This window comes from Tamandua tetradactyla, chromosome 17 (genome assembly GCF_023851605.1).
Source record: "Tamandua tetradactyla isolate mTamTet1 chromosome 17, mTamTet1.pri, whole genome shotgun sequence".
Classification (NCBI taxonomy): domain Eukaryota; kingdom Metazoa; phylum Chordata; class Mammalia; order Pilosa; family Myrmecophagidae; genus Tamandua; species Tamandua tetradactyla.
Genome location: NC_135343.1, coordinates 18,172,623 through 18,193,624, shown reverse-complemented (window position 1 = coordinate 18,193,624; position 21,002 = coordinate 18,172,623). Strand labels below are relative to the sequence as shown.

Below are 21,002 nucleotides of genomic sequence, written 5' to 3'. Positions count from 1 at the left end.
CGGTTTAATTAAAGTCAGAAACGATTTACTGAGGCCCAACTGCGTGCTGAAATCATATTTATTAGATCCTGATATGATAGAAGGAAGCAACTTATCCCTCTTCCTTCATGAGTTAACAGCGGGGAGGATATGACTAACACATAATAGCATCAATGAGTCAAGTAAAACCATGCATGGATCAGGTGCTATTTTCTAGGTACTATGAGAGCAGATGGATATCAGAGGGGGAGACCACTGCAGATTGGTGCAGGCAGTGAAGGCTTCCAGGAATCAGTGACTCTCAAGAGAAGCTGGGATAGAAGTTTGGCTAAGCCATGGAAAGATAAGGGTTGGATAAGGTTTGGCTAAGCCATGAAAAGAGAGGATAGGAGGGGCAGGCAACACAGTAGATGCAAAAGGTAGCAAATGGACCAGGGAACTGTGTGAACAAGGCAGGCAGGTTGAAACCAACCATGAAGAGCCTAGAATGCTAGGATGAGCATTTGGAATTCATGCTTGCATGAGCATGAGGCATTGGGAGGATCAGTCCTATAGTGCAAGTTGAATGAGTGGGGGGAGGGTCTGGTGGCAGGAAGGAAGACACACTGGTGGCAATAACCTGGACCTGCAGAGGCCCAGTAGTTCTGTGCAGCAGTAGGTTATGGGGCTGCCTGGCCTCAACACTGGTGTGTCTGACAGTTTGGGGTAAGATCTTGTGCAAAATCCCGGGTTCTGAGTAAGAATTCCCCTACCAACCAATTCTGGAAACCCCAAATCTGGGCCTGCAGAAGGACCCAGACTGTCTGGAAGGAGATCCAGACCTCTGGCCTGCTTCTCCCTCAGCAGCCCTTGCAAAGAAGGTTCTAGCCCCCATGGACAGGGCGGAAAACAGTCTTCCTCAACAAGCTTGCTGGTGCCTGCCCTTGGACTCCAGAATCCAGGAATCCAGGCCTGAGTGCAAAAGTGGGGCAGGAAGCACTTTAGGACCCGTCCACTTTGCACCCACAACTTGGTTTCTGCTTACAAATGGGATTTCTTGAGAAAAAAGAAAGCACATAAAACATGCTGCTCTAAGCAAATGCTTGTTAACTACAGAAAGCACAACTGAACTCCCAGCGATCAGGGCTTCTGATCCCCCACCCTGGCCTCTGTGGGTGGTCAAGTCTCTGCGGGCTGGGGGTGGGACAGCTTGGACACAGGAGGCTGGGATTTTTTTTGTTGTTTTGCATGGGCAGGCACCGGGAATCAGGAGGTTGGGTTTCAGTCACTCGTTTTGCCATGGCCCAGGTGAAGTCGCCGTCACCCCACTGGTCTATTACCTTTGTCCAACTGGCGTAATGCCAATTTCCTGCTCACAGCCTTGTTTTACGCGTTCATGGGATAAGGTGTGAGGAAACTGAGTTAGTGGGACCTGAGTGTCCTGTGTGCCTACCTGTGAGTGCTGTGGGGGCAGGGAGGCTGGCCGGGCAGGGCTAAGTCACAGGCCCAGTGGCTGCCATGGCAGCTACAGCCATCACAGTAACAACAGTGCCTGCGTGTCTGAAAAGTGCAGAGAACTGTCCCTCCGACGGCAGCAGAAAAAAGGAAATGGAGCCTGAAGAAGATAAGGGAGTTCTCAAAGGAGATGAGGAGCCGGGGCGCAGCAAGGACCCAAACTTGGCTTCCTGCTCTGAAAGCTGGTGCTCCGGCCTTACTGTGCAGCGCTCTTTTACCTTCCTGTCTCAAGGTTAGTTGACTTCTTTTAAGAACAACTGCCAACCCCAACTTAAAAAGAACCCCAAATGCCACCCCTTAAAGGATTCTCTTTGTTATGTCATAGGAAAGACTTGTTCTGCTTCTCTTTCAGAAAACCTTAAATCATCTCATTTGTACGAATGGAACAGAGTCAGAAGATTCTAAGCCAGCCTGAGAATTGCAAGACTCAGCGTTTTTGGATACCTTATGAGGAACCTTTCCTTCTGCTCACAGGTTCCCACACCCTCAGGGGTGGGGGTGGGGGTAGGGCGAGAGAAGGTGGAATGTCTCCCTTTTCCCCACCTCCTGCCTCTTCTTTGCCACCCTTTATCCAAGCTTCTTTGTACTGGCTGCATATGCACACCAGCCCTTTGCTCCAAGTCCCTGCTTCCCTCCTGGGCACTGAAGCTGCTCTGCCCAGAGGGCCCAGTGTGGTCACCACACCAGCATATTCTGCAGGCAGGACACAGGCGCATGCCACCCTGCTGATGGAAAGGAGGCCCCAGGCCAAAACACCTCTTGCCATTGCCCTGCCACCCATGCCCGAAATCCCGCCATTAGTGAAGCAGTTGGTGAATGGTGTTCCAGTGGGTAGGACACCCAGAGAAGCCCAGGGTCATGCTCGCTGGGGCTGGATAGGGGAGGGGAGGTGGGGAGGGGGAGAGAGAATGAATGTTGGCCACATAAGGGGGTACGGGCTAAAGGCTGCTGAAAGCAGAGGGTGGTGCTGTGGAAACCCTGACTTCTCTACAACACACTGGGGGCCTCTTACTGCGGTGTCACTCCAGGTGCCTGATTTGCCACTTTCTATTCCTGCTCCAGGAATTTCCTACCTGGTGGCTTTTAGTGCTGCCTCTTCAACACGTACCTCTAGGTATCCCTGGGAAGGGGGGCTCAGAATGATTGCAGGGCCCATCTTACAAGGCAAGATAGATGGCCTTTCCTGCTTCTTGTGAGATCTCAAGGGCATGGCCGGGCACACAGGAAGGCCGCATTTAAACTTGTTGAGGGGCAGCATTGCAAAGAGGAACTTCTGCCTAGAAATCTGTTCTTATCTACTCAGGACTCAAATACAAGGCCAGGCCACTTTTGAGGACCAGGGACATTTTTAAAGAGTGGGGTCATTATTTTTTTAATAGAAGGGAAAAAATTCCAGCAAATCCTTAATCCTATATATGAGCCAATGTGATTAGCCTTTACTTATTCAACTTATTTATTAACAGCATCATTCAATTTTATTTCATTGTGTCGTAAAACCAAAAAGTATAAAAGGACATATAGTAAAACATCTCTCTCCTACATTTATCCTCCAGACACCTATTTCTTTCCCTTTTGGCAATTGCTTTCTATTCATTCCTTGCGTATCTTATTAATACATAAATAAGAAAATGTGAATATATTATCACCTCCTCCCTTTAAACTAGATGGTAGCTTACTATACACATTCTTTTGTACCTTACACTTTTCACGTAATATGTATTTAGAGATCTTTCTCTCTTAGCACACAAAATCCTCCTAATTCTTTTTTTATGGCCACATAATACTCCACCATATCTATTTGGGACATTTAGGCTGTTCCCAATATTTTATTATATTAAATAATACTGCTGTGAATAACCTCATACATATGATATTTCACATATACGTGAAAGTAACTGCATAATATTTTCTAGAAATGAAACTGGTAAATCAGATAGTACAAGAATCTACATTTTGACGGATGTTGCCAAATGCCTTCCTTGAGTCTGAACAATTTACACTTCCACCAACAATGTATGGCAGTGCCTATTTACCCATGTCTTGCAAACATGTATGTCATAAAGTTTTAGATTTTTGCCAGTTTGATAGGTATTTCAATATATTCTTTTCTTTTCTTTTTTGCATGGGCAGGCACCGGGAATTGAACCTGGGGTTCTCCAGCATGGCAGGCAAGAACTCTGCCTCCTGAGCCACGGTGGCCTGCCCTCAATATATTCTTAATCTGTGTGTAAATGTAAGCATCTTTTCATATGTTAAAAAGTGATTTTTTTCCCCCTGTGAACTGTCTGTTGCCATTTTTCTTTTGTAGTATATTTAAAAAATAACTTGCAGGAGTTCTTTATATCTTATGAAAATAAACTTTGTGTGGGATGAGAGTTGCAAATATTTTTCCCAGGTTGTTGTTTGACTTTCAACTTTACTTACAGTAGTCTTTGCCATGCCAAAATTATTTTTATGTCATTGTTGAACTTTTATTCAACAATAAATTGTTGATATTTTATTTTATGGTTTCTGGATTTTGTGTCATAATTTGAAATGCTTTGCCCACTCCTCAGTTTTAACAGAATTTTCACAAAGTTTCTACTAGTACTTTTATACCTTCATTTTTTAGACTTAAATCTTTTATATATTTGAAATTTTTCCTGATAAAAGGTGTGAGATACAGAACCAACTTTCTTTGTTTCTGGATGTCTATTAAGTTGTCTCAATATCATAGTTTAAATAGCTCATCTTTTCCCCTCTGATTGGAAATGCTATATTTATCAAATGCTGATACTAAATTCCTAAATGCATTTGGATTTATTTCTGTACTCTATTCCATTACACTGATTTACACCACACTCCTTTAATTATTAAAGGCTTATATATGCTTCAATATCTAGTAGGGCTGGTCCACTTACTGTTCTTCTTTTTCAAAATTTCCTGGGTATTCTTACATGTTTATTTTTCCATATGAACTTTAGAATCATCTGTCTAGTTAGAAAACAAAATCAAACCAAACCTTGGCGGTGCTTTTAGCAGAAACATGTTTAAAGTTATAAATTAACTCAGGGAGAATTGATATTTTTATGATGCCGAGTCTTTTATCCAATAACATAGTTTGTGTTTCCAGTTGTTCAAGTCTTTTCTATGTCTGTTAAGAACAATTTAAAGTTCTTTCATATAGATCTCATGCATTTCCTGTTACATTTTATGGCAGACTACAGGGTGTCTCCTAATATCCCTTCTCTCTCTCTTCCTTAGTAAGAAAACATTGGTTTCTTGTTGTTTATTTTTGTTTGTTTGTTTTTCAGCCATGCACATAACCACGCAGCCTACAAACTAGAATTCCAGTCTCCATGAGAGCTGGGTATGGTGATATCGCTAAGATCTAGCCACTGACACATTGTGTAGAAATGTGCTCAGAAGAATGAGCCTTACTTTTCTTTTTCTTTTCTTCCTCTGTTCTGTTGCCTGATTGTGATATAATGGCTGGGGTTCCAGCAACATTCTTGGACCATAAAGACAAGCCCTAGTGATAGTCCTTGGACAGCCCTTTTCTAGATAATTTTTATATGAAAAAGAACTAAACTTATGTCTTATTTAAAGCACTGTTGTTTGTTGTTGTTTTCTGTTAGTTGCAATGAAATCTTCTCCTAAATAATCCAAGCTACTTTGTGATTGTAGTTCCTTTTGTAAATGGGGTCTTTATTCTATTATCTTCTATGTGGTTGCACACGTATATACTAGCTATTGATTTCTGTTTATCATTTTGTATCCTGCCACTAAACTGAATTCTCTTTATTTCTGTAAAGGTGTTTTCCAGTTGATTCTTCTGGGTTTTTCAAATTATCTTCCATTAGTGATAATTGTACCTCCTCCTTTTAAAGATTTATTTCTAATGTATTTCCCTTGTCTAATTGTGTTGACTAGAACCTCAAGAACAATGCTAGATAATAACGGTGATAGCAAGCACCTTTGGCAGTCCCTGATTTTAACAGGGCCCACCCCAGCTTTCCCTACAGGCAGTGCGCCTTTAATGGCTCCTCTCACCTGGTCAGGGTTTGGTGGCTCTCTCCCTGCACTCTCCACTAGATGGAGAACTTGTGAGAACTTCCATGGAACCTCACTTCCTCCCCCAGATGCCACAGTGCCAAATGGGATGTGGGCTTCCGGGAGGAGGATAAGGAGTGGGCCTCTGGAGCAGGTTTCTCAACCTTGACATTTGGAGCTGAATGAGTCTTCGTCCTGGGGGCTGTCCCGTGCATTGTTTGACAGCATCCTGGCCACTACTCACTGGATGCCCGTGACATACACCACCCCCCCACATGCCAGTTATGACGACCAAAATGTCTCCTAAAATTTGCCAAGGTCCCCTGGAAGCTCTGGTTAGAACCACTGCTCTAACCTAAACCTTCAGCTGTCAGGCAAGACTCCGACAAGGTCTGGCTGAGATCATTAGGCCAAATGAGGACTCGGGGAGCAATGCTCTGGCTACAAGAAAGGGTGCATTTGCCTGGAGCATCCTCTGCCATTCTATCCCTTGGAGACAGGAACCCTGACCACGTCAGCCTGGCATTACCAACCCACCTTTTTAAATGCATGGGGAAACTGAGGCTCAGAAAAGGGAAGCAACTTGCCCACAACTGCATGCACCCTGGGGGCAGATGTGAGGCGCAGGAGCTGGAAATCTCTGTTTGATGACTGGGCCCAAGTTCCCTTTGGGCTGGACCTTGGCAGAAGGAGCCTTCATGGTGAGGAGGGCAACAGAGAGGCCAAGGGGTCACAGCTCTTGACAGAGAAAGGCTGATTTAGAGCCGAATGGAATAACACTCCCCTAATGGGGCAGCACAAGACCTCGCTTCCAGAAAATCAGATTTCAAGAAAGGAAATTCCCTGAACAGTGTATATTTTCTTTCAAAAAAAAATTATATAAAACCTATTTGAGGGAGAGAGGGGAGAAAAATGAGCTCCAGTAGTTTCAGTGGGGAAAACTGTGTTTGGTAAGAGCCAATGTGCTAACCTTATCAGGGTGGGAAAAGGGAAAAGGATCTGTGAGTAAAAACAAAGATCCCTAAGATGAGTTTTCTGTGAGTTAGGGGGAAATGGTTTAACACTGAGGGAGAACTGGCATGGAAAGGTCTGGCGCCCAGGGGCATCTATGGGGAGATGGGTGGTAGGTCACAGTTCTACTGAACGTGACAAAAACCAACTGTTGATTTCTAACAATGTGTCAAGAACAATCTGAAATACCCATTTTGATTTCTAAGAAATGCCCCCCCAGGGGTGTTTATTTATTGTCTAATTCTGTGTATAAGGAGTTGCAGGTGGCTACATGCTGTGATTTAAGACGTTTGCTCGGTCCCTCAACTTCTCCCTCCCTGACGTCCAGACAGGAAGAGAGAGAGCTCTGAATCCGAATCCTAACTCTGCTACTTGCTAACTGGATGATGTGGGGCTGGTCCCAAATGTTTTTCCTTTGGTTTCCTTCTCTGTAATATGGGGATCAGATCACTACAATCGAACCACGGAACTCACCTATGTGAAAGCCCCAGCGCATGCCCCAGATGCTCCCCAGAAGTGCCACCCTCTCCTCCAGGGAGCTAAAACAATTGTCTTTTAAATTATACATCCCCCGAGATGACAAGCTACTGAGTCCCTAACGGCACTTTCATTTTTTGGAAAATACTTATTGACCTCGTACCACGTATAAGTCACTGACAGAGATGCAGTGAGATGGGAAAAAAAAATGTGAAAAAGCAGCAGTTGTAACATCTGAGAGAAAGTGATAAATGAGAGCAGGTGTGTGTGTGAGAAAGACAGATAATAACTGAGATTTGCAGCCAAGGCTGGAAGGAAAGTACGACGGGATTCTTTTCCCCTGGGACGGGGCACTGGCCCTGTGCACGGAACACAGATACTCCAGCTTGGGGCTGGGGCAGCGCTGCTTGGGGGTGCTAGCCAGGATGGAGTGAGACCCTCCAGACATGTAAACCTCTCAGCTCGGGATCTTCCCCGGGAGGGGCCCATCTGCAGACCGGGGAGCGGGGAACTGCCCTCTGCAGGTTGAACCCCACAGGTGCTCTGTGGCTCGTCAGCCCACTGCTTGCGGGAACCAGCCCACACAGCTGCTTCTGGGCTCCTCACAAGGTCCGGGCAGGGGGTGACATCATCCCCAACTCTCAGACAAAGGAGGGGGTGGGGGTGGGTGGGTGAGTACATGCTGGGGATGCGAGCTGGGACCGAAATGTCTGCTGTCCCAGGCAGGCCTGTGCTCCCCAGACTGCACCTCGGCCGCTTCATCCGAAAACCAAATTCTTACCCACATATAAAATTGTATTCTTCCCAGCTCATTGGGAGACTCCTCTAGGATAGGGGTGAGAAAACTCTCCTGTTAACTGCACAGCCTTCTGCAAAGGGTTTGGCCCACATGAGGCCTTCAGCACATCAGAAAACAACTGGAAAACAAACACTTTTTGTTCTTAGGCTGGACCTGGAAACTCACTATAAAGGAAGAAACCTGGATGCCCCTGACTTCTTCACCCAGGACCCATTTCAAATGCCATGGGTGGTGACTGCTCAGTCCTTCTCACTCTCCTGGGTGAGGCCAAGTCCGCAGAGCTCAGGCCTGAGTGCCAGGTAAACGACCGCAGAGTCCTCCAGTTATTTGAAGATAAGAGATTAGAACAATTACTTCACAGATGCCAAATATTTGGATCCTCAGCAAGCAGGCCCATGAGGAAGGTTATGAATAAACTTGGCTTGCTTCTGGACAAAAAGCAGAAACTTGTGAATGACTGTGATTAAACAGATGGGAACACAGGCTCTTCTGACAGATGTTACCCAACACCTCTGGACATTTAACAACATAGTCAAGAGAAAGACAACTTTTCTCTCCTCGATATAGTCAAACTCCCCTTAATGTGGTGGGGCAGATGCTGGCCCCGGCTGGCACCCACCCTCCTGGCATTCCCTGCAGCAGTCAACGCCCATCGCTCTTGGGAATGCCGAGGCACCAGGGTGCCGCCCTGAACCAAACAGGAAGGCGAGTGAGAAGCCTCTCCATCAAAAAGAAAAGCAGCATTTGTTTTAAAACCCAAGATAAATGATTTTTAAATTCCCCACTGCAGTGTTGATAACCGAGTCAATGGTAGTATTTCGTATCTGCAGGGAAAATCTTTTTTTCTAGGCCTTTTCATAGGAAAAGCTCAATCATTTAGGAACAAAACAGTAACTGGCAGTTTTTTCACATGCCAGGCTCAGTGTTAAGTCTTTACCGGACATCAGCTCAATCTCACAAATACCCTTTGAGTTGGGTAGGGCTATTATTGTCTCCACTTTAAAGATGAGAAAAAAAGGGCCTGGAGGTGACTTAGCTCACCCAGGAGACACAGATAGTGACAGAGTGGTTCTGCTGTACACCAAATTCCATGCTCCTAATTGTTCTGCTAGACTGCTTGATGGGGGGAAATAAATATACATATAAATATAATACATATATAATAAAATATATATATATATATAATTGGATATTACTGATATGATGGTGGCTTGTGTTTTATTTAATGGCTCAGGGCAGCATGGTTATAAGAATAAACTGGCCACCTAAACTGTTTTGACCAAACCGATGACCCCTTGTCTGAAAAGAGCAAAATTTCAGTCACAACATGGACAGCTGGAAACACGCAGTGTGAAAACAGTATCCCTGTTTACAGCCAAAATAAAGAGCCAGGGGCTGTACCTGGGCATTAGGACTTGCAATCACTGCAGTGTAACTTATCTGATTGTCCAATTTTTATTTTTTTACCCACAGTAACGACAGCACATTCTTATCTTTAATGCTCATAGATAATAATAACATCCTGAGCCCATCAATGAGAACTAGACCTTGACTTGGGTCCCCAGCAAGTGGTACGGGCTGCCCTGACTGTGGTGACACACACACAGAGATCCCCCTTCCTCTCCTGACGATCAATCAACTTGCACTTCGAAATGGCTTTATGGGGTTCAGCGTACAGATGGGTCCCAATGGACAGAGGGGACCTTGAGCAAGTCACTTCTCTGCGATCTATGCCTCCAAAGGTGAGGGAAGGTGTCTGGACGAGTTCATTACTAAGGACCCTTTCAGTCTAAGTCCTGGGAATTAGGACTTTATGATCCCATAAAGCTTGAACTGCCATCCTGGCTGTTGCACACCAAATGTCTCCCTTTCCCCTTTGGAGCAAACCTTTGCCAGCAGCGTTTTTATAGAGAATGTAATTCAGCGATGACCCCCTCCTGCTTTGTACTCTTCACTGGCGCCCCATGATCAGGACACCTAACATAGGGTGTGAGGGGGCTCTCAGCCTCATTCCCGGCCGCACACCCTCCCAACCCACACTGGGGGGCGGTAGGCACTGGGTGGTTCCCAGATGTGTGAGGCTGTCTCCTGCCTCGACGTCTGAGCACTGGCCCCACTCCCAGTGTCCATTTTCCACAATGGACCACTCCATGAGGGGGGGCCTCAGGACCCCCACAGCAACCGATGCATCCCAGCCTCTCAATACCCATTAGCCAAATGGATGAAGGAACGAGTGAGCGAAGAAGTGAATCTGTGCATCGTGGCCTCAGGCAGTCAAATGACCAAACAAACATTTCCAGATAACATTTTTAAAAACTAAACCCCAGCTCCTTACTCTGGCACCAGGGCCTGCCTCCCACTCCCCTCATTTTGTGCCACTTTTCCCTTGGTCCAGCCACAGAGGTTTCTCACAGTTCCTCAAGCTCCCAAGCTCCTTTCTCTGTCGAGGACTTAGCCACACTCTCTTTCGCTTTCCCTGGAGAACGCCTTGACATCCAGGCTCTGCCTCCATGGCTTCTCGGGGCCACCCTGCCTAAGGCAGTCCACCACCGCCTCCCCTTTAACCTCAGTCATAGCACCTTTCACAGTAGTGGCCACAACGTGGTTATTCTTTTGTTTGTTCGTATTATGGTTATGGGGTCCCTCACCATAAACCCCATAAGGACAGGGACTGTGTCTTTGTGGTCACAAAGCAGTACCCAGTACCATGCAAGGTGCTGGGACACAGCATTTGCTGGAGCTCTGAATGGATGAGTGGGCAGGGTCTGCGTTAAGAAGTCCATTCTAACGGTGGTCCAGTTAATGCCAAGATTAACCCGCTGATATATCCATTGCCTGCTGGGCTCTATCACGTGATAATTCCACAATATTAACTACATTTCTACTCAGAGCCCTGACAAAAGAGATAGAAGACATAGTGCCTGTCCTCAAGGAGGGGCTGGAGGGAGAGAGGGACACAAGGCTAGAACACTTGGGATGATAAGTGCTATGCCAAAGGACTAACGGGACCCTTAGAAGGCAAGAGCTACTGGTCTCGCCTTTTCTGGGCCCACTGATACCTGCCTCAAAGTCCGGCCAGTGCTGTCATCATGGAAAGGGCCACTCCAGCTAAAGGACCAAGAGCAATCTTTCTGGTGTCGGGCCTGGAGCCTGGTGGAAGCGGACCTGTCGAACCCCATGTGGAGCCCAGGATTCACGGACAGAGAGGCCAGAAAATCACTCTTCGAGCTCCTAAGTCAGGACGAGAAGCTGCCAAAGCCAGTAAGTGAATGTCTTCCATGTCCAGCCACAGAAGGAGCCACGTGCTAGGACAGTGTCCGGCCCCTCTCAGGTCACCCGGGCCCAGATAAAGAGCTGAGGAAACACAAATGTAACTGCACAGGAGACGAGGCGGATGTAGGGAAAGCACGTCTTACTGCAACGTGAGGGTCACTTAAGTTACTTGGAGACTATCAGAGGCCTTGTGTAAGGCCAGGGGACTGAAAATGGACTGACCTCTGAAGGGACAGAAAACAGATTTTATTTTAAAAAAAGAAGAAGAAGAAGTCTTATATTTGTATTTGTTTAATTTGGCCATGGAAGGTATTTGCTTTTAGGCCATGTGGTGCTTTTCAGCTGATCAGAAATGTGTGTGTGTGTGTGTGTGTGTGTGTGTGTGTGTGTGTGTGTGTGTGTGTGCGCGCGCGCGCATATGTGCAGAGAACCCAGGATTGTGTTCGTGCCCATGCATGTGACTGACGGGCTCGGCCCTGTGTGCTGATGGACAAGGGGGTGTACAGGTTCACAGGGATGAGGGCACCTAAGATTCTCCTTCTTCATCAACCTTACAAAACCAAGATGATCTCCGGGGAAGACAGCCTCTGTTGCTTCTTCTGAGGAATATTTCCTGAGCACCCACCATGCAGCAGGGAGGGCCGGGACTTGAGGTGAGGGCAGAGGTACAGCAGCAGTTCTGTCATGGACATGTTTAAGCCTGAGGTGTCCTGGAGACACCTAACTGGATGTCCAAACAGGCAGCTGGATAGGAAGGTCTAGACTGGAGAAACGGTGAGTGTGGGTGAGATTTTCTAAGAAGAGAGCATGATGTGGGAGGAGAAAAGGACCTAGAGCCATTGTGTCTGGTGGCTCAACATCTAATGACCAGAAGAAGAGGACTGGGTCACAGAGGCTAGTGAGGGAGCAGCTAGAGAGGAAGCTGAGGGGTCAGTGGTCTGTGGGACCCCAGAAGATGGAGAATCTCCACCAAGGGGTGTGTCAGTCATGCCAAATGCTGCCAAGAGGTCAAGGGCAGGATTTGGTAACTCAAGAGATCTTTTTATTCAACGATGGCCCAGGGAAGTAAAGTAACTTTGCCCTTAAAAAAAAATTTTTTTTTTCTCATTATGCTGAGACTCCAATTTAGAAATAATAAAAAATTTCCAGAAACGACTTTTCAAACCAGGTATCAGTATCAGGGTCGGCCCAGTGAACTGCTTTAGTACAGAAAAGAACTGTAAACTTCAGAGCCACTAATAGGAAAAAGGGAGGGGATTTCCATAACAGAAAAAAAGAAAAGGAAACAATTTTGCAAGTGACTCTGGGGGGCTTGTCTTGTACAAAAGGGAAAGTAGCCTCCATGTGGGGAGGACACTCCTATTCAGAGAGTCCCCACTGAAGTTCCATGCTCTCCCTAAGACTGCTTCTTGTGTCCTGCAATCCTCCTCCTCTCCCCCAGCTCCAGGGGTTCCTGAGGAGAGAGGGAAATAAGCACAATGGTGCCCCAACCCCACAACGGGTGAGTATTTCAGGCCCAGTGCCTCTGGCTGCCTTCCCTGGCATTCCCTAACTGACCACACCATCTGAGAGGTGCCCATTCTCTGGTTATTTCTTGCCATTAAAAATTACTCTACCCCAAATGAAAAGCCTTCCTAACTACTTGCAAATCTGCTCAATATCATGGAGTTGAAATGGATATTGGTGGCCTAGTGTGTCACTTCACCCCAGGAACCTGCACAGATTGGTGAGAAGACGGGAGCTCTGCTGTGGGGGTGGGTGCAGGTACAGCGTCCACACCTCCTGCCAACCCCACCTCTATGGCCCTCCTAGCGGCCACTGTCTCCACCCCCACCTCCAAGTCCACCCCCAGTCCGCTGCTTCCTTCTATTTTTCTTTTTTAAACCTTAGGGTCATTCTTAGAGGAGGCTTTGGATATTTTTTTTATGCGATTCAGCTAAAATTCAGAGGGCTGTTCATTCCCTGACTGCTGGCAAATGCTGGCAGACTGGCCACAGACGTGGATAAAATATTCCTAAATTATCTTCAATGGTGGGAGGTACTTAAAGAAGGGTAAACCATGCCTGCCTGGGGAAGAAGTGACACTAGCTTTTTAAAGAGCCTCTTTCAATTACAGTGGCAGTCCTGGATGTGGACGGAGGGCACGTGCATGCAAGCACGGAGCTCACAGACTTGGATTTAGCATTTACAGTTCTGACTAGTCTTGAGCTACCCTGACAGTCACCTTGCAAGGAGCAGTTTCTGCCTGCGTGGAGCATATTTGAATGTGATTTTTAGTAACGCTAGCGTGGGGGGTAAGTGACCTGGCCAGCGAGTGAGCCGGATGAAGTGCAGACAGCGTGATGAGGTCTGTGAGAGGCATAGTTCTCAGCCAGAAAGCAAATGCTTTGACCAAATTAAATCCAGAAATGTAGAATTCGTTGGTGGTTCAGATCTACGATGGACAAGTCCTCCAAATATTCTAGTTTGAACAAAGAAATCATGATTCGTGCATTTGTGTTAGCCAGTGCTATGGTCAAAACTGAAACTTCGGTGGAAACTGAAAAGGTGGTTAAGATGTGCTGTGGGGATGTGTCTAAACAGCACAAAACCCTCCACATCTCCTCTCTGTTAGTCTAAGCATACGCTATTCCTGATCACACACACAGTAAAGCACCTACATAATAATATTTATAAAGTACACAAGTATATATACAATAACTACATATTTTATAATATATACTAAAGTATACATGCAATCAAGTGTTGGGTACGCTTAATAAAATATGCAGATACAGACATATGGAGGGATGTTGAGAGTTGTGCGTCCTGCCTCCATACATACAGTCAAGTATATTGGCGATTAGGCAGTTAACATGTGTTTAGTGAATTAAAATAAGGCAGGTGTCCTGCACCCTGCCATGGTCCTCGGCATCTTGAGCAGTAGGGACCCACGGCCTTTGCATTGTCATAATGCCTCAGCATCTCTGACCCTGCCCTTAGGTCCCCTAGCAGCCTCCCCTGCCACCTGCTTGTACACGACAAACAGCTTCTCCCTCTCCTCCCTGCAGCCTACCTGGGTTCATGTCCCTGCAAAAGTCAAATACAAATTCCCCAACTCACCCACACCTGCTTGACCAAATGCTACAGCTCTTCCCCACCCCTGACCATGCAGCATTATAAAGACACAGTCCCCAGGTCCTCCGCAACCTTTCGCTCGCTGCCTGCTTGGCTGAACCGATGCTCCTGACATTTCCTCCCATGACTTGCCAGGCATACATTTCTTTCTGTTCTAGGACCTGTGACACTAACAGACTTTCCTCTCTGGTACCACTCGCCTTTGCTAGGCCTGACTATTCATATAATGATCTTTATTTCTTACGACACATTCTCTTTTATTACTCTTACTACATATTCTATTTTATACATACACATATATATAATAAAGCATATGTATTAATAAATTATACAGTATGATTAATGTACACTATACAGAGATACATTGGGAATTGTGAGTTGCATATATATATATATATATACACACACATACACACACAAGAAAGTAAATATGTAATAAGGTATATGTATGATTATTGCATGCAACAAATATTTGGTATAATTATTTGTATACATGTATTTATAGTTTATATAATTAATATATGTATATATAGTATAGGGCATATATATACACTATGTGTATTAAGTAAAATCAATATTAGTTTAATTACAGGTGATTTATTGGATTATGCTTGAGGTTGCTGGTCTCCTCCCAAGTTTGCAATTTTACCAATCTAATGGTTTATGCTAAAAGAAATGCAAACAGTAGCAACAACAAATTTCTCTTGAAACCTTAAGGATATATAAAAACAAAATTTGTCACCTCAACAGGCTAAAAAAAATCACTATTTTCATGGGCCAACAGCCCCTAATGGAGGTTGATTAGACAAATGCTAATTTCCTAATCTGTTGATGACTGTTGCCAGAGATTGGCTGTTAAGCTATACACTTACAACCATACTTGATCTTTTTGGAAACATACATTTTGTGTTTTAATAGAAAATCACCGTAGGCGCACAAGTATAAACCATAAAACAATTAAAATCATAAATCCAAATGGCAGCAATTCTCAGGGAGTCTTATATCAACTAAGCAGCTGCCAATCTGCAAAGCTGTGCCCTGGGCCTTGCAGGTGAGCTGGCTGGAGCTGGAGCAAGGAACTGGCAGGGGCAGCTTCAGTGAGTGGCCTCCAGCAAGAACCGGAGGCTGGCTGGAGGCCCAGGACGGTGAGATGGTCAGCCGCGGGGCTCAGGAGGTTCTGGGGAAGAGAATGCCCCGGGGTTTCTCCCAGGCTTGTTCTTTCACGGGGAAAAAAACGTGCATTCATTCATGCACTTGAATATTTACTGAGCGACTACCAAGTATTGTGCACTGTTCTTGGCACTGAGGAAACAAATTCCCTGCCCTCATGGAACTTACATTCCAGCAGTGAGACAGAGACATCAACGAATACAACACTAAGTAATATAATGTTGAGGAATGATAAGTGCTATGAACATTCAGGCTGGGAGTAACTCTGAGCCATTTCCTTTGCTTTCTTTCCTATCAATAGACAAATATTTATTGAGCACCTTCCACGTGCCTTTGAGAGGGGATGTGCAGGAGACAGGATTTTAAGACTTGGCTTTTGCCCTCTCTGTTGTGAAACAAAGAGAAAACCACAAAGATGCCAAGTGGAATGATAGTATACTGGGTGGGCATTCACCAGTGCACTTCACACGGATGATGGCATTTGATTCCCCCAACAACTCTTTGAAGCGACTGATATTATCTACCATCACTCCTATTTTACAATGAGACGCAGAGAGGTTGAATACTTTACTGGAAGCCACAGCTGGCAGATAGTAGGGCACCAAGATCTGCACCCTGCAGAGGGAGCTCTTAATCACGCCCTCCACCGGGCTCTAGGTTGGGTGCTAGAGGCAACTGGTGTTGAAACAGTCCCTGTGGAGCTATAAGCTCTTGAAGAAGGGTCTATATCTGCAGCCACATCCATATTCACCCCAGGCCACATGCCTGCTCCAGTGCCAGGTTCCAGGAGACAGTCAGTAAATCCTGACTGCCAGTGCTTCTCTGGTCTCACTTCAGGGTCACCCATATTTCCATCCCACAAGGTCTTTGAATACGTGGTTCTACAGCCCTGGCTTCTTTTTCTTAAAGACATTATATTGGCTTATTCATCCTACTTTTAAGATTTAGATTTGGGGTCCCTTGTAAAACTGGTTAAATGATCAAAGACATGGGATTAGGGAGCAATTACCAGAACAGGGCTCTCCAAAGATGTCCAAGATTGAGCAGGAAAAAATCTCACTGACATAAGTTTGAAGACTTCTCTGACACTGATGTATTATTAATGGTATAAGAAGAAGTGATTTAATCTCACTGAGCCTCTTGTTCCTCATCTGGAAAACGGGGATAACAATACTCATCTCAATGGCTTTCTGTGATGTTTAAATGAGATAGCATGTAAAGGGTTTATGACCATTTCCAGCACAGAGTGAGTGCTGAACAAAGTCATTCCAAGTCCCCTTCATAAGCAATTTACAAAGCTGGCCGTTCAAATCACTAGTTTCCGAACCCTCTCTTGCTTACAAAAAAACAAAAAAATGACTTCCTGCCACAAACAGATTTGAATGTCTGCTCTTTTTTTTTTTTTTTCCAGCTTGAACATATTACAGGTAACTCTATAAGGGAGAAACATAATGGCAAACAATGATGACAACAAAAACAGAGGGTAAACCAGAATGAGAAAATACCAGTCGGATCACTGGCCTGGCAATTTTGGAATAGTGGCTGTACCCACCATCCTCGTGGCTTTTATTCTTTCTCAATTTAACCCATGGTAGCAGATATTCTCATTGGGGAGGAGCGGTAACCCCAGTGTGGAACTGGGCAAACAAGTGGGGTGTGGAGACTTGCTGTCGTATCTGTAAACTAACCCATCTCCATTTAGGGACTTCCTTTTCTGGGCAGGTCAGCCAGAGGTGGCTCACTAGGAAGAAACCTGCTGAAACCCCCAGCCCCAGGGGCCAGTCTAAAAACCCCTTGCTTCTCCATGGTAGCAGGCTGCCTGTGAGACAGACACTCACTGTCAAAGGCTGACAGAGTCACAACTACCTAGGGAGCAAGGGGAGGGCATTTTGAGGGTGGAGGAGCCCTGCTGGCTGTCATATGTGCACCAGAAGTACCTGTCGACCACCTACTATGCGCACGGCACTAGCTGGGAATGGAGACCCATACTGTGACAGCTGATGTTACTGAATATGTGAGGCTCCAAGCTCTAAGGAAGGCAGGGGCAAAAATTAAGCCACTCAATGTATGTTTACATGACCCACGAATATCCAGAAGTCAGAGATCAAGATGATCAGCTGCTGGCTTAGGACTCTTTTTCTTTTCTTTTTTTTTAAATGGTCTATAGACCTGTTGCTACTCCAACTTCAAAGTTAGAGAAAACATTAAATATATTCTGAAAGCCTAGAGCTATCATGATGGAGGGCACTGTATTAAAAGGACTCTAAGATTCCAGGGTTTTAGTGATACACAAGAAAAATATCAATGACAAATTGTTTAAGGGCAAGGATCAATGATTTTGAACAGAACAAATCTGGAAGCTAAGGGGAGAACTGAAACTCAAGCAGCAGAGCGAACTGAGAAAGCCAGTTCTACAGACTCTCTGGACCCTCGAGACTTCGTCTTTCTGTACTTTGACCTCAACTCCTCAGGCAAAGGGTCTGACATCAAGGATTCTTAAAATAGCACACACTGACTCTAGTTTTTAAAACTCAGCAACAACACCCATATTTCAAAGGATCTCATCTAGATAATTCTGTTAATGCTGGACCTTCGGAACACTGTAAATCAGTGGGGCGTGTATTCTCCATCCCCAGCCTTTTCTCGTTTCACCCTTGTCTTTCCCACGTGACACTTTCCATCTCTATTGCCTGCTGACCTCTACGCTCTTCATCTTCTCTCACCCAACCAGCTTCCAGGAAGGTTGGGAGAGCAGAATTCACCCTCTATTGTGACTGCTCAAAGCAAGAGGGAAGGGAATTCACACTTGCTGAACGTGTACCATATACTAGGTTCTGTACTGGCTTCTTTGGGGAATACATGCCCTTCCTAAGAGGCCCCAAGATACCTGTACCTCCCCTGCCATAGCATTCATCACCCCAAAATATGAATGTCCATTTATTTGTCTGTCTTCCTCAATAGACAGTGAGGTCTACAAAGAGGGGAGGGAGGAACTGTCTCCAGCCCACCATTCTAGTCCCATGGCACCCTGCCAGTGCCCAGGATGAGGTAGGCACCTAATAACTATCTGATGGTGAACTAAGGAATGAATGAATGAACAAATGAGTGCAGGGACTAAGAGGAGACCTAGAGAAACCTCTGTGGGCTGAAGGGGGCCAGGACAGCAGGTACTTTGGGGTGCAAACTAAAAGGAGATCTGCTGAGAAATTTTTCTCTGGAAACTTAGCATTGCCCGAGCCGCGGTGTGGATGCCAAGCTCACAAAACCACACTTGCTGAATCCCCTTGACAAGAACAAGCCTGTGGGGCGATAAGTACCTTGGCTTGGCAGCCTCAACCCTGCTGCTTACATCAGCCACACTGTTTGCACAGATTAACTTGCCTTAAAGCATTTTTAATCATTTTAAACGGGCACTTTACTGAGACACAAGGGAGACACGTATACCTGACTTCTCTTCACACTCCAGCTCATCACGGCAGTGAGCGTGAATGGAACGGATTTCGCTTTTCATGCTCTTTGGACTGAACTGAATCCTAATGTGAATTAAGAATGACTCACTGCCACACGTGTAACATTTGTTTTTCTCAGAGGGTCCTTCCATACCTACTAAGTGTCACTACACTGTTAATGTTTCTTTATGTCTGTCTTTATTGGCGTAGGGAAATTAAAGAGAGGAATTATTCAGACACTGAGAAGTGGAAACATTCCATCAGTAAGTGGTGGTTGGCTAGATGAAGTTAATGGCTAATCTATTCTCTCTTGATGATACAAAGCTGACCACATCCAGAAAATTGAAATCCCTTTTATAAGGCCTGCCTGGTAACAAACTCTGGTCCAATATATTGACTTATTATATTCCTTTCTATATCTCAGGAGATAACAAACATGATTAAAATTAGAAATACGGACAGTGCACACCTCTTGACACTCGCATCTCCTTACTTAACAAGCAAATATTTAAAAATCACTTTTTGAACTAGTATTGCTTGCAGGAACTCACATTGCCCTTGAGTTTGTTTTCTCTTCATTCATTCATTCAATCAGTTATGTGGCTAATAAACATGCACTTGTTCATTCATTGCTGGCAACTTGATTTTTTTGGTGCTTGGAGAGGCACTAACCCTTGCCCTCAAACACCTAAGAGGGGGAAGAAGGAATAAGATAAGATATAATGCCATAAAATCATGATTGCTTTTGATCTATGTGATATAGAATAGAACAGAATTCCTAAGGATAAGCCAAATCATTTATTTGCCCAGTAAAAGTAATTCTTTGCTTTTGTGTAGTGCTTTTGACTTCACAGCAATTCTTTCAACCTCATTATTTCAGTGAACCTCACTTCAGCCTTACTACTTCCCAGTTTTTGTCCCACAATGGAAGGTAATAGTTTAAGACATGAAAGTGTGTGGTTTGCTTATCTTTTGGCTCTGAGTTTCCTTTAAGCAGTGGTTAGACAAAAGAAAAAAAAAAGAAGAAAAAAGGAAAAAGAAAAAGAAAAAAAAGTATGGACTTGAGTGTTTTTCTTTGTAAGCCTTTTCCTTTCCTTGTATTTGTACATTTTTGCTAGCGAACTTGAGTAAACTTTTTTATTAAAGTTTAAACATACATTCCAGAGAGAGGTTTCAGAAATCCTTGACATTGGGCAGTAATATTACTACAATGGCCAGTGGCAAGCTGGTCTGGTAAAGTATTCTAGAGTCTCTACAGTTTTTTTCTCAAGCTTTATTGGGGGAGGACTGGACCCAGTTTTATAGAAAAATATTTGGCTTTGCTAGGACTCTTCTAATTGTAATGGAGTCAAACACTTGTAGGCATGGTGCTAAAAAAAAAACTGGCTATGGTGTCAGACAGATTCCAGGGCCAGGCTTTCAGTTCCTGACTATGGGATCTTTTCCTTCATGTTATATCTTTAAGCCTCAGTTTCTTTATCTGTGAAATGGGGACAATATTAACACATAGTGTGTGTTCCTGAGGGTAAAATGAGAAAATGTATGAAAAAACCTTATTGCTGAGCACAGTTTATCCACAATAATAAATTATCATCAATAATGCTATTAATAATAATGAATACGTTTCAAAGTGAAGAGCTTTGAACATTCAGCCCAGACCTAGGCAAACTCAGAGGACATTTCACTACTAAGGTCAGTTTTATAGAGGCCTAAATGAAGAACATCTATGACCAGAAGGGTGGTCACCTCTACTGAGGGGGTGGGTTTTGGCTGGAAGGGGCACAAGGGAGCATCTTCGGATGCTGAGAATATTCTATGCCTTGATCTGAGCCTCACTGGTAAAAATTCATCAGTGTTTAATAATTGTGTGCTTTATTATAGACCTATTATATCTCAATAAGAAAGGAAGAAAAGAAGGAAGGAATGAAGGGAAGAAGAAAGGAAGAGAAAAGAAAAAAAAGGAAAGGAAAGGAATAAGGGTGCGTATAAATTATTTTCCCGTGGCTTGATTTGCTCCTTCTACGTTACCCACAAACTTAATTCAGGAGAGGCCCGCTCAAAGAGTGACCTGATTAGCCAGAAATAATAGTTCTGTCTTTCCTCCATGAGATCCTAGTTCCTGTACAAAGGTATTCATGAGCATCATTTTGGTGTATATTTAGGTGTATGAACCCATGGAGGTAATATGTCCAGAGATGGGG

General features: G+C 44.7%; 1 protein-coding gene across 2 annotated transcripts in view; it reads right to left on the bottom strand.

Annotated features, from left to right (window-relative positions):
- PRKCE (protein kinase C epsilon) overlaps positions 1 to 21,002 on the bottom strand; it is a 549,400-nt gene that overhangs the window by 37,111 nt on the left and 491,287 nt on the right. The gene's annotated exons all lie outside the window — the stretch shown is intronic.